Consider the following 14,311-nt stretch of genomic DNA (forward strand, 5'->3'; position numbering starts at 1 on the left):
TTTGAAATAATTCCATGTTGCTATTGGTAACCAACCAATACTGACTGATAAATAGCCACTACTCTGAGTCTCTCCCCAATCCCTTGACCACGTGACGCCCTGTGCACTGGCTGCCCCAGCTCCTACCCTGGGGACTGCCCCCTCAAATCTCCAGGACCCAGCAACTACCAGGGTAACACCTGGCCTCTCAGAACACCTCCAGGACCAGGTTCCAGCTCCATGGCATTTATCCTGAGCATTCAATGCCCTTATTTTTCCAGTTGTTTATTATTATAATTATTATTATGTACACCCTAGAGAATCTCTTTTCCACATTCATCAAGAAAAATGCACAGTTTATTCATAGCTCAATGTTCTTAGTAGAAATAACAACCACAACAACCACAATAACAAATCAACTAGAAATAACTTGATGTGCACGGACAGGAGATGCCCATCAGAGCTTCTTCCTCCAGCTGGGTCAGAGAAGCTGCTGGGGGCTCAGGCAGAGGGAGGAGCAGGGCCCACACTTAGCCAGGTCCAGGCCCCATCAGATGGCCATGCTGGATAGCAGGTACGAAGCAATCTCTCTGGGCCAGGTGCTCTGTGCCTTTGGATTGTATCTTATTTACCAGGAGAGGAGGCAGTTACTAGTCTCCATCCCATATTACAAGGAGGGAAACCAACATGTAGAGAAGAGGTAAAGGTGCTTGTCCAAGGTCACATGTTGTGGAGCTGTGGTTTGTGCTCTTGTCTGTTTGATTCCAAAGCCCAAACTCTTCTTAAAAAAAAAAAAAAAAAAAACTTTTATTTATATTGGAGTATAGGTAATTAACAATGTTTTGATAGGGACTCAAAGGAGCTCAGCCATACATATACGGGTATCCATTCTCCCCCAAACTCCCCTCCCATCCAGGCTGCCATGAAACACTGAGAAGAGTCCCCTGTGCTGGACAGTAGGACCTTGAGCCCAAACTCATCTTCACTACTGTGTGCCCATCACCGCAGACTGGAGGTTCCTGGGGTGTAAGATATTCTCCACTGGGGATCCCTCGCATCCAGCCCAGAGCCTGACATATGGAATATACTCAGCACAGAGACTCAATCCAATCAATCAATCAATCATCCTGTTGTGTCTGACCTCAGCCTCTGGACTGGGCCTCACTCTTTGCTTACCACTTGCCGGGTCCCTGAAATTCAGGCCATTTCCGCCCTGACTCCTTTGCTTCCTGACCTCCTGGTTTTGAACAGGGAGTTTTGAGACATGTCTTCACTGAGAGGGCCCTCTAAATCTTTTTTTTTTTTTAATATATTTATTTATTTGACTGTGTCAAGTTTTAGTTGGGATGCTAGGGCTTAGCTGCTCCACAGCATGTGGGATCTTAGTTCCCTGTGAAGGAAAAAGTGAAAGTGTTAGTTGCTCAAGAATACTGACTGGAGTGGGTAGCCATTCCCTTCTCCAGGGAATTTTCCTGATTCAGGGATTGAACCCAGGTCTCCTGCATTGCAGACAGATTCTTCACCATCTGAGCCACCAGGAAAGCCCCTCAAACAGGTGTCCCCTGCATTGGAAGGTGAATTCTTAACCACTGGACCACCAGGGAAGTCCCATACTTCCAAATCTTTAACAACAAGAACGTGATACTAGCCACACGTGCCTTCCTTCTCACAACATTGATTGAGCACCCACTGTATGCAAAGCCCTGAGCTGAGCTTGAAGGAAACAACATTGACCAGACATGGTCCCTGACTTCTGAAGCTCAAAGCCTGCCCTGGATGACCCTGACCCTGAAACCACATCTCCCAGAGCAGCAGGTGCTGAAAATGAAACACATACCCAGCTCTGTGGCCCTTCACCGCAGCCAACTGGTAAATCAAAGTGTCAGGCACTACAGGGCTTGTTTGGGTATTCTGTCTCCTGTCTGACCTTTTGCCTAAGGAAGAATTTGCTTTTGCTCCAGGAAGAGAAGGGTGGTTGTGGGGAGTTCAGTGTGCTCATTTATTTGTTTTGGTTTCCTTAATTCAATCTCTTTAACAAATAAAAATAAAGATAGTGTGTTTGCCCAAACAGTGGCAGACCCCCTCTGAGATGTTATTATTACACTTTCCAGAATTAGAATCACACCATCACTGCTAATGGCCTCGGTGCCCGGGGCAGTGGAGGAGAACCAGGTGAGGTTAGGAGCCTGGGTTCCCGGCCTAGCTCCGCCAGTAATTGATGTTGAAAAAGTCATTTCACCTCCTCCCGCCTCATCTCCCTCCTTCATGAAATGAGAGGGCTGAACACATTCATAAATACTGAAATTTCACATTTACTCTCTCATTTTGCCTTCGTAATATCCTGTGAGGAAGGCGTTTTGATCCCTGTTTTATTGATGGAGAAATTAAAACAGGAGAGACAGGAGAGTCCAGGTGACCCGGTCAATCAGAGGCAGAGACAAGACTCACATCCAGGCTCCCAACCCTTGCCTGGCGTCCTCTTTTCTTCACCAAGTTTCTGGTACTAGAGTAACGTCCAGATGCCTTTAAAGATCCTAAGAATATGTCAAGGGATCTTGACTGTGGGGCTCTGCAGACACAGAATATAAGAACCTGCTCAGTTTGATCTACATGAAATCCTTGTTTTATTCAGTGGGCTGTGAAATCCTTGATTCTCCCAGTGCTCATATAATCATAAACACAAACACCAACACGGGTATAGTCACATGGCCATGCAACATTACTGGACAGACAATCAGATGGTCCAAAAATATAAATTTTAATTCTTTTGGATTATCACTGGAATGAACATTTAAAAAGTCATACAGAACTGGTGGAATGACCCACCCCAATTCTGAGATTTTGTCAGGCTGCCTCCATGTCTCTGAAAAAGCCCTCCCAGTTCTAGCATTCTTTGAGTCTCCCTGGTAACCATCCGCTGGTGGAAATGACAATTAAGCTGTTCAGCAGCCTTGTTCACTTAGTTCCCCCACTATGGCTCTGTGCCAGGGTCAAGAAGGCCTGAATTTTCCACCTGAAGCAACATGCCAAGGGAAGAGGAAACCTCCCGAGGTTAGGGATATGTCTCAAAATACCGAGTACGAGAGGCCTAAACCTGGATGGATGTCATTCACTCATCCACCACCCCCCATTCACTAATCCACCATTCTTTGAACGTTCACTCCTGCCTGTTATATTCCAGGTCCTGAATTTTGGAGAGACAAGATAAGGTAGGAAAACAAAAAGAAGGTTTACCACTGTGTGTATAATGTGCCACTATCAATGTCACATAAATACATATATGGATATACTCAGCAGTAATGTTGCTTCCTCCTAGGAATCTAAGGGAGGGGTGGGAAGCTGGGAGACTTACTTTTCTCTGCATCCTTTTTGCATCTTTACAATTTTGCATGAGTATGTACTGCCTACTCCAGAAATCAGTTTCAGTGTAAAAAGTGTTCCCGACTGCCACCCCAGTGCTCTGGTCATCTGAGCAGGCTGAAACCTCCGTCCATGGTGGTAATGGTGTCAGTGGTAGTGCTTCGGGGTCAGTAAGTAGGATGAATAAATAGGCATCTTCTGGCCTTGTTAACAGACTACAGCTCTGTGGCCTCATCCAAGAGGCTGCTGACCTGAGAGGGCTCTGCCCACCCACTCCCAGCTTGATCCCACCCCCACGGGGTGCTGTACCCAGGATGGAGGTAACAGGGGTAACCTGTCTGCTCTGGCCTCAAGAGACCCGTTTGTGTGGGCGTCATGTGGTCACATGTGACTGAAAGTCACCCGGCCTGTGTGCCCCTTTCTTTCCCCAACAAATATTTCCCTTGGAACCATCAGATGCTCTCCCAAGTCTGCCGTCACGCTGAATGGGCCGCTTTTGGCCACTGTGGTGTGCGTGCTCCCTCCTCTCCTGCCAGAACCAGGAATGCCACTCACTCATGTCCCTGCCTCCAGAGCTGCTGAGCATGGTCCAGGACCCAGGGGTGGCAGACCTGGATTCCCATGTTCCAGTTCCTCCAAAGGTGCAGCCCCACTCTGAGATGTACCAGTACTTAGATTGGAGGAGACTGTGTTGATCCCTTTGGGCCAGACAAGGCAGGGGAATACACACTGGATGGGTCTCAGGGGTTAACTTCTCCAGAGACTTTTCTCAGTGAGTCCTCCTTGGGGGCCTCAGTACTTCGTGCCACTGCCCTCCTCCCCACCACCTCCCAGAGAACTGGAGACTGCCCTCAGCCCTAGTTTGGTTTTTTTTTTTTTTTTGGCTGCGCTGTGAGTCTTGCAGGATCTCAGTTCCCCAACCAGGGATTGAACCCTGCGCGCGGCAGTGGAAGTACCGAGTCCTAACCACTAGTTGTTGTTGTTCAGTCACTAAATTATCCAACTCTTTGCAAGCCCATGGACTGCAGCACGCCAGGCTTCCCTGTCCTTCGCTATCTCCCAGAGTTTGCTCAAACTCATGCCCATTAAGTCGGCGATGCCATCCAACCATCTCATCCTCTGTCACTCCCTTCTCTTGCCTTAAATCTTTCCCAGCATCAGGATCTTTTCCAATGAGTAGGCTCTTCACTTCAGGTGGCCAGAGTTTGGAGCTTCAGCTTCAGCATCAGTCCTGTGAATATTCAGGGTTGATTTTCTCTAGGATTGAATTCCCCTTCATCCCAATTTTAAAAGTGAAGAAACTGGAACCCAGAGGTAAAGTAACTTCCTCCCAAGTTCACCTAGCCCATAAACCTCTCAGGCTGAATTCAGCCCAGGTTGGCCCAGCTGGAAAAGCCACCCACCTCTCACTCCACCACAAGGCCTCCTGAGGGGATGCTACACTGGAGAAACAGGCTCAGCTTCTACAGCCAACAGAAGCCCAGACCACAGAGGAGGAGACTGATGCTGCTGGTTATATTAAAATGTAAAACCCTCGTGCATCAGGACTCCATAAATAAGGCGAAAAGACAAGCCACTGACTGGCATAAGATAGTAACAGCCGACCCAGGATTAGAGCCATGATAGATCAATAAGAACAACACAAACAACCCAAGGAAACACAGCCCGGGATACAAAGGCAATTCACAGGAGAGGAAATCCAGAAGACTCATAAAACGATGAAAATCTTTCAGCTCCAATGATCAGAGACATACAAATTAAAAAATATAAAGGAGAGGCATTTGGCCCCTCTCAGACTGACATAAATTCCAAAGTCTGATGATTGCAGCTTAAGCCTAGATGGGGTATGGAAGAAACTAGCCAGACTTTCAGATTCTAGGATGTCCATAGCCGTGTGGTTTGTACCGTGCAAAACTGGAAACAAATGCCCATCAACCAAAGAAAAGATTAATAAAGTGTAGTACCTAGAGTGAAAAGGATTAGAACACTGATAATGTACTCTGCAGAGCTCTGCACATTAACGTGGATAAATTTCAAACAAAATGTTGAATGAAAACACGTTGCAGAAGGCAACGTACAATATTATATCATTTACGAAAACTTGAAAAATCTGCAAAGCAAAACTTTATGTGTTTTATGAATATATACATACATAGCGTAAATATGAAAACATGTACAGGAGTGATTCACAGCAACCTCAGGGAATGCAGTGGTGACCCTCCAGGGTGGAGCGGTGGGCGGGGGTGGGGAAATGGGCTGGGAAGCCCCGGTTTATTTGTGATGTCATGCCTCACAATCTAGGTCCCTGGGAACATGGTATGTATTTGGCCCTGTATTTCTTCATGTTAAATGTTTTATAATAAAGAAAAGCAGGGAGCTGGAAGTTGCTCCAGGGTCAACTGTCTCCCAGGTCACTAATTACTGTTAGAAAATCCCATCTGAAATGTATCCTAGTCACTGCTCCTAATTCTGCTCCTTCAGGATCCCATGTGAAAACCCAACTATTGATGGCGTCATCCGAATTGGCTCCTGCCCTCAGCAGGCTAATTGTGTAGGCTGGCAACTGCAGAGAGAAACCCACATCTCCCAGCCACCCCTTCCATTGCCACCCTCCTCCACCCCTCACCAACCCTTCCGGCCCTTTCAGCAGATGGCTGCTCACACAGCATGTTCTTTTCTGTGGAAAATCCTTAAGAAGCCCAGAGGCAAAGGATGCTCAAAAAAATTATGTTTGCCAGTGGCGTTCTCTTTGCAGACTGTGGACCAGACTCAGTAAGGGATACTCAGTGGGAGAAATGAGCTGGGAGTCATCAGGACATGTTGCTGAGTTGCTGTGTGACTCTGGGTAAGTGACACAACTTTTCTGAGCTTTGGTGTCTCCCCAGGTACACTGAGGGAGAAGTAAACCTAGGAGCTTCAGCAGGGACTGGGGAGCTTTGTAACACACAGATGCTGGGGCCCCGTAATCAGAATTGCCTAAGGTGGGGCCCTAGAATTGTCTTTCTAAAGAATTTTCCAGTGATGATGATGCCTGGGCAAGTCTGGGAATCCTTAGATGGTCATTCCAGGTTGGACATCCACGTCTGTGAGCAAATGCTAACCACACCACCTTGCTTTTTCTCCCCATCCCCAGTGCCTTCCTGCATCCTTGTTAATCATCACCCTGAATAGTTTATGCCAAACAGGGTGCTGGGTGAGAATGAGGGAGCAGATGAGCTCTCAGAACACAGCCCCTCGCAGCCTCCCACTCCTTAGTAACTGCAGGGAAGCTGAGAAAGAAGGCGGGGAGGAGGGCAAGAACCCTACCCTCCACGGGAAAAGGAAGGGCTGGTGGTGGGGACACGACCCATCTGCCGAATTCCTGTCCCTCCACTCCAAGACACAGCACCCCAGCTCCTAGAGCAGCTCCTTCCTTTCTTCCCTGCCTCCACCCCAGTGAGGACAGGAGTCCCTGCAAGTCACAGAATTCTAGAAGATCAGAGGCAGACCAGTGTTTTTCCAATTGTAGCCATTCACCGTCATCTTACTACCTGTACTATTATTTAATTGATACTTTCTTTTGCATTGACTCACTGTTTTTTTTTTTTTTACTTGAATGCCTACTTTAGCCCCACTCTAAGCAATAATATCTGTGAAATAACAGGTTTGATGTGCTAGTTATTTTTTTGGTCTAATACACTTTAAAATAAATGCATAATGATTTCCATTTTTAAATGTCCATTTATTTCTCTCCACTTTTGAGAAACATCAAACCAGTCCATCCCTGTTGTTTTACAGAGATGCAGGGAGACGCAGGGAGAGGTGGCATTTGCCACTGTTCACACCACCGGGTGGAACCTCATATTCCTACAGGCATACACACTGGAGAGACTAAGGGGTACACACCACAGTGGGGGGGTGGCACGGGCTCCAGGCACGCTGGTGACCTTGACCTTTAGAGAGACCTTCCTTTGGTTGTGCACTGCCCCCTCCTGGCCGGTCCTTGTGTAATGTGGCTCCACCTGGACGGAGCCACCTGGAGAGCAGGCCTAGCTGCATTTAACGATGCTGAGATGAGAAGCTGGGATAGTCTGGGAAGGCATCACTGAGGAGGCGGCATTTGCCTTTGGCTTTGAAGGATGAATGGACTGGGATGAGCTTGAATGTCTATTAGAAAACTGTGATAGGATCCCATGGTCAGTGGTTCATCTGGGGGAGATTTGGTAAGCAGAGGAGTAGTGTCATGCCAAATGTGGTGTGAAGAGCAGACAAAGAAGAGGGACTTCCCTGATGGTCTGGTGGCTAAGATTCTGTGCTCCCGGTGCAAGGGGCCTGTGTTCAATCCCAAGTCAGGGAACTAGGTCCCCCATGCCATATCTAAGATCCCTGGTGCAGCCAAATAAATAAATATTGTTTTAAAAGATAAATAAAAGGACAGGCAAGAAGAGAGTGACAGAGGAGAAGAGCATGAGGGCAGAGACTGCCTGGAGGGAAGAACAGTGTAGCAGTGGTCCAAGACAAGAGGGATGGGGCCTACCTCTGCCCCTTTCCCCTGGGGACCCCTCCAAGTCAGTCCCTACCACTGGGCTTGTACCTTTATGGGCAAGAAGAGACAACTGGGTTCCTTGCTCTCCAAGGACATTTTCAGCTCTGAGAAAGAAAATCACATAAAGAAGAAATTATGCCGATGAGACTGTGGTTTGTTACAAGCCTTTGGGTAGTTAATCTGGCTTTAGCTATTAAAATAAACCCATGCATCTCCTCTGGCCCACTTTTGATTCCATCCTACAAAAATTGAAGCTCCAGTCTGTACAGATGTATTTACTAGGCTGTTTTGAGTGGCACCGTTGTCTTAGCCAAACAACTAGAAGGCACTAAACTGTATCGTGCTGTCTCCTGCCTCTGTCAATTGCCCCACCGGGGGCTGGCTAGGGCACTCTGGCAGCCAGAGCCTGTCCAAGGCGTGCCACTCCCTGGCTGTGTGGCTGAGGCCTTGACCTCACTGAACCTCAGTTTTCTTACCTGAGAGCTGTTAGGGACTTTATTGGTGGTCTAGTGGTTAGGACTCCACACTTCCACTGCAGGGGTATCAGTTCATTCCTTGGTCAGAGAACTAAGATCCTTCATGCTGTACAGTGAATAAAACAACAACAAAAACAGGGCTGATAACTAGCTCTATGCTTCCTATGGTGCATCCCATAGTCTCATGGTACCCACTCTACAAATGTGAGCTGCTACGATTACTCAAAAGTCCATGGCAGAGCCAAACATCTGGAGAAACAACTCTGATATGTTATTAACTGAAAAAGCAAGTTGTGGACTTTTGTGTTTAGCATGACCCCCTTGTGTAAAATAAAAAAGAGAGTGTGGACTAGGGAACTGAAACCTTGCCAAGGATGCCTGTGTCTGTCTGCAAGGAAGTACATGAGGCCAGGCCCCTGAGCTGTTGAAGTGGGCTGAGTATAGGGAATATTACTGAAAGCTCAGCCTCTCTGTACACTGGTGCTGAATCAAATCTCAGAGACAGCTTTGGGTGAAGCAGAAAAGGACAGCTTTATGGCTTTGCCAAGCAAAAGGAGACACATGGATTTCTGCCTTGAAAGACTATGTGTCCCAACCCAGGAAGATTTTTTTTTTTTTTTTTTTTGGCCGTGCAATCAAGCATGTGTAGTTCCCAGACCAGGGATCAAATTCACACCCCCTGCATTTGAAGCACAGAGTTTTAACCACTGGATGGCCAGGGAAGTCCCCAACCTGGGAGGGTGTGATGAAGGTGATATACCAATGGTTCAAAAGTGAAGTCTCTGACGTGTGAGCAGGGCTTAATCTGATCTCAGGTGGCCTCCAATCTTTATGAGATTCTCTGGTCCCTTTAACTTTGCTGTGCCTCTCTTAATTGGCAGCCATTCAAATCTGCCCTTTGGAACTCAGGGGAAGTCATGGAAGTTGGAGTCTTGTCTATAAGAAACAGGAGACAAAAGGGACTTTGTACCCAGGAGCCCCACAGGGCCTCACTTGGGTGTCAGGAAATGGGATGGGTCTATGGCCATACCACCCAAAATGTGCCTGATCGTGTCTGATCTCAGAAGTTAAGCAGGGTCAGGCCTGATTAGTACTTAGATGGGAGGAAGTGGGCTGGGAATGAATGAAAGAGAGAAGATTAACTCAGTCTTTATGTATCTATAAACTGTTTGACTTGTTACTTCAGTAATAACTTTTCAATCTTTTATAACCTTTAAAAACTCCAATGAGACTGAAGGAAAAAAGAAACAGAGAAACTGTCATCCTAGAAGAGAGAAGAAAGCTGTGGGAAACCAGCTGGCCCAAGTGACTTGGCCCAGGGAGAACCCGTGGTCACAGTGGATAAGGGGGCCAACTTTGGGTGCTGGGGGCAAAGAGAGCCTCTCTGGAGAGTGTTTGTGTTGGTTTTAGTCCAGTTTCTCCAAAGAAGAAAAGAAAATTTGAAGATCAGAGAGGGCAAGAGACTAGCCCAAGGTCACACAGCAGTGCCAGGTCAAAAAAAGCAGTTTCCTGACTCCTGGCCCAGGATCCCCTTCCTTATATTGAGCTACCTCCACTCAGGAGCCACTTTTGCTGGGAAAATAAGGGAGTAGAGTCCTACCTGTTTAGCTTCCTTCCCTTCTGTTAACATTCCTTCCTGCACTCATTTCCTGAGTGCCCTGCTCAAGAAGTTAAGATAAGCAAGGCGCACGGCTTACCCTACCCAAGAGTCACTCACAGTTGAGTGGCCTGGAAGCTTCTGGCTTCTAACACTAAGAAAGACATCTTTTTCTAAGTGGAAGAAAATGCTCTGAGGCCAGTTTTGTGTGTGTTTTGATTTGTTCTCTTTTTTTCTTTTTGATGCACTGTTTTGTTTGTTGCGGCCTTAATTGTTGCCATGTTATATTTTATCAGTTTAATGTTTTGATTTTATGCTTGGGCCCCCAAGGCAATTCAGTGAAGGGTATGATTTGGAAAATCAAGGAAATAAAGAAATTGTCCACAGAAGAGGCAGCCTCCCAGGAGCCAAGGACAAAGCATAAGTGCCTAAAATGAATTTTATTAGGAACAAAACAAAAACAAACAACCTGTTGCCAGACAAAAGGTATTAGACTGTCTTGGTTTGGTTTTTGTTTAATTTAATACCAATTCTCCATTTCTCCCAAGGTCATCCAAGGACAGAAGACTCAGTTTCTTCTCCACTGACTTCCAGAAGCCTCCCACATTTCCGCTTCCAGGTCTGTACTCACATGTGCCCCGTCTGCTCTGCCCTCCCCTCTTCCTCAGGAGGCAGGCTATACCCACCCTTGCACTGGCCAGTATTTATGGATTAAGGCTGGGAATAATGCAGCCAACAAGAGAACCACCAATTTGCCTTCAAGGTGTTTACATTCTACTAAGGCAGGCATTCTTAACTGGGGCCATAATGCCCCAAGGGGCTGAAACTGGTTCTTGGAAGGGTTAAAAAAACTTTGATCTTCCTAATGATTTACATGTTCATCACCCTGTTTGCCATCTCAGTGAGTAGCTCCGCCAGCCACCCAGTCAGGGGCCAGGGCATAGTCATCAATTTGAGTTGCCAATCCCCTCTGAGCTCAGGCTCCTGGTAATTGACCTTGTGGTTGCCCAGTCCACGAAGGCTTCCACTCTCTCCCTGAAAATGGACTGCATCTGTCTTCACTTTCCACATTGCCCAGCCTAGATGCCAGGGCCCAAAGGTTAGGCATCTCTTTTGCCAACATTCTAGACCCCTATGCCCTTTTCTCCACCCATCCGGCACAGCTTGTATGTGGGTAGGTGAGCCGCAGTGGGGAAATCCCCCTGCCAACAGGACAGGACACACTGGGGTTGTCAACACTGTCAGGCATTTGGAATTCTGTGGGCAAGTTTGCTCCTCTGAAGGCACACTCTCCTCCTTCCTCCAAACGCCTCACCACCTCTCCCTAGCTCTCAGCAGACCTTGCCTCCCACTTTGCAGAAAAAATAGAAGCCGAAGATGAAATCTCCCTTAACATCCCACTACAAACCTACATCTACATCTGCACCCATCCTCTCTTTGTTCCCTCTTTTGGTTCTAGAGAAGTCATCCCTCCTTCTTTCCAAGACCAGCCCTTCCATCTACGCGCCTGATCCCATCCCCTCGCACACACTTGTGAACATCGCTCACTGGTTGCCTCCCCTCTTTCCCACACCCTTAATTAATCTCTCCCCTTGATCTGCCATCAGCCTGAAAACAAACTCAGGTCTCTTCCACCTTCTAACACACCTCCCCTCCCCTAACACACACACACACACACACACACACACACACGGAGCCCATCACAACATCTCTCTTCTCCCCTTCACACAAATACTTCTCAAAAGACCCATTGCCTCCCTCACCCTTCCTTCACTCATCAGATCGCTGCCATCTGACCCTCTCCATCACTTTGCACAAACAGTATTCCTTAAAATCACCACCAATAGTCCCCATGTCTGTCAATAACTGAAGCTGCTGGTCCCATCCTCATCCTTCTGACATCTCAGAGCATTGCCCCTTGACTCTTCCCACTTGCCTGAAACTCTCAGCTTCCTTCCCTTGGCTTCCTTCCCTATGCCCACTCTCCTGGGTTTTCTCCCACCTCTTGGGCCCTCCTTCGCAGCCTCTGCAGGTACACCCTCATTTTCACAGCCGCAATCTGTGGGTGTGCCTCACAGCTCCATCCTGGGGCACTTTCTCCTCTCTCAACCACAGCCATGTGATCATCTGTCTCCTGAAAACTTCCCATCCTCATGTGCTTCCAAACCCAGGCCTATTCAACATCTACCTCCAGGGTCCCAAAGGTCTTTCAAGCTCAACACGTCTAAAGTGGAACTTGGATTTTTCATGACCCCCTCCACAGCCTCTTATCCTCACTCACCCAGCAACCCCTCCCAGTTCACCTTCAGTTTTCCCCATCTCAGTGAAAAACCACTGCCTGTTTTCATGAAAACCTCAGAGGTCGTCCTGACACTCACTCTCCATCCCCTCCATTCCCACACAACTCGATGATGATTTTACTTCCTGATACCTGGAACTTTCCACAGCCCTCCACCTGTACTGCCACCAGCACCACCCCTGTGATATTCTCCCTGGATGCCTGCCTGCCCTCCTAACCCTAACCTGTCATCTTGCAGCTACTCACACACACACATACACCCCATTCCACTCTCTACCTACAGGGGTCACAATAAAATGCAAATGTCGTCCTGTCCTTCTTGGACCTACACTGTCAGTGGCTTCCTAAATCTCTGAGGATGAAGAGAAAGAGCCTCAATACAGAATCTGCCTCTGCCCTCCTTCCAAACTCCCCAGTCCCCCTGCTCTCCCTCTGGGCCCTGTCACGAAGGTATTTTCTCACCTCTTCTCTCAGTGGTACCTTTCGCCTCAGGCCCTTTGCACAGGTCCTTTCTTCTGCCTAGGATTCTTCCCCCTACCCCACTCTCCCCTGCACATAGTTCAGAGGTCCTCACAGAGATCACTTCCTCAGGGACTCCTTCCCTGACCCCCAAGCAGAGACAGATCCTGTCATCCTGTCGGACTATTTCATGGTAATGGCTAATGGACACACAAGTGCAGTACTATTCTTGGAACTTTTCTGTGTGTTTCTGCTTAGAACTCATTTACTCCTCATGGCAACCCTATTAGGTAGAAATTATAATTACCTCTATCTTATGAGTGAAGAAACTGAGGCACCAAGAAGTTATATAACTTAGCGAAGGTCACCTAGTTAATAAGAGACAAAGCAGGAGTTTGAACCTGGGCAGAATGACTCCAGCATAGCTTTTAAATACTCCTCTTCCATAAGAAAAAAACTCTATCCCTTTCTTCTCTACACTTATTCACCACTTGTAACAATATATTTGTATGTGTTTGTTTTTGTTAAATAACAAAAACATATAAATAACAAAATACATGTAACAAATTATATGTATTTGTTAGGTTATGTCTCCCCCTTAGACTATAAGCTCTATTGGGGTAGAGACAGTTTTATTTCCAACAGTAGTTGTTCAATAAATATTTGCTAAATAGCTGAATGTAGATTAGTCTCCTCCCTCTTCCTCACTTACTATATTCCATCAGTTACCTGGTCCTGTTCCCTATTTCTTCCTGGAGGAATCATTCCTAAGCCTAGGATGGTCAGGTATGTGCTTACCCCGTATCCTAAAATTGGGCGGAAAACGTTATGTGTCTGTACACCTTCAGAATTTTCTACAGCAAACGTTAGGTGCTTCTCGCTCTCTTCATTTTCTCGATAGACACATGAAGTTAAGAACAGCTGATTCAGGACTTCCGTGTTGGTCCAGTGGTTAAGAATCCGCCTGCCAATGCAGGAGGCATGAATTCAATCCCTGTTTTGGGAAGATCCCACATGCCATGGAGCAACTAAGCCCGTGTGCCAACAGCTACTGAGCCCATGCTCTAGATCCCATATACCACAACTACTGAAGCCCTAGAGTGCCCTAGAGCCCATGATCCGCAAGAAGAGAAGCCATTGCCACAATGAGAAGCCCAAGCACTACAACTAAAGAAAGGCTGCGAGTAGCAATGATGACCTAGTGCAGAAGACCAAATAAATAAGGAGACCCAAATAAATAAATAAATGAACATCCAAATAAAAATTTTAAATATATGTTAAAAGAAAAAAAAGAATAGCTGATTCAAATATTCCCCAGCCTAACTCACTCTCTCCCTGCCAATCTCCTCTCCACAACTACAACACCCTCACATCCAGTTTTGTTCTCCACAAATCCATCCTCTATGTGTTGGTCATAGCAATCTTTTTTTTTTTTTGGCTGTGCTGGGTCTTAGTTGTAGCACGAAGGATCGTCAGTCTTCATTGAGGCATGTGGACTGTTTAGTTATAGCATGAGAAGTCTTAGTTGTGGCATGTGGGTTCTAGTTCTCTGACCAGGAATCAAACCCAGGCCCCCTGCATTGGGAGTACAGAGTCTTATCCACTGGACCACCAGG

At 47.0% G+C, this 14,311-nt stretch overlaps 2 long non-coding RNA genes across 3 annotated transcripts; one reads left to right on the forward strand and one right to left on the reverse strand.

The window, feature by feature from the left end:
* Positions 1-320: 320 nt before the first annotated feature.
* LOC147369673 (uncharacterized) lies at positions 321-3,660 on the reverse strand. 2 transcript variants are annotated; one of them, XR_015167740.1, is made up of 3 exons: positions 3,332-3,660; positions 1,156-1,369; positions 321-757 (listed from the first exon to the last, which is right to left on the reverse strand). It is a non-coding gene; the product is annotated as an uncharacterized LOC147369673 (long non-coding RNA). The 2 variants fall into 2 exon arrangements; XR_015167739.1 differs by having other exon boundaries at positions 321-760; positions 3,332-3,654.
* A 2,270-nt stretch (positions 3,661-5,930) lies between these two features.
* On the forward strand, positions 5,931-13,913 carry LOC147369674 (uncharacterized). The gene is made up of 3 exons (XR_015167741.1): positions 5,931-6,184; positions 10,486-10,556; positions 13,597-13,913. It is a non-coding gene; the product is annotated as an uncharacterized LOC147369674 (long non-coding RNA).
* Positions 13,914-14,311: the final 398 nt, after the last annotated feature.

Source organism: Bos grunniens, chromosome 7, assembly GCF_055505025.1.
Source record: "Bos grunniens cultivar Pamir isolate PY7600 chromosome 7, Bosgru_T2T1.0, whole genome shotgun sequence".
In the NCBI taxonomy this organism is placed as follows: Eukaryota; Metazoa; Chordata; class Mammalia; order Artiodactyla; family Bovidae; genus Bos; species Bos grunniens.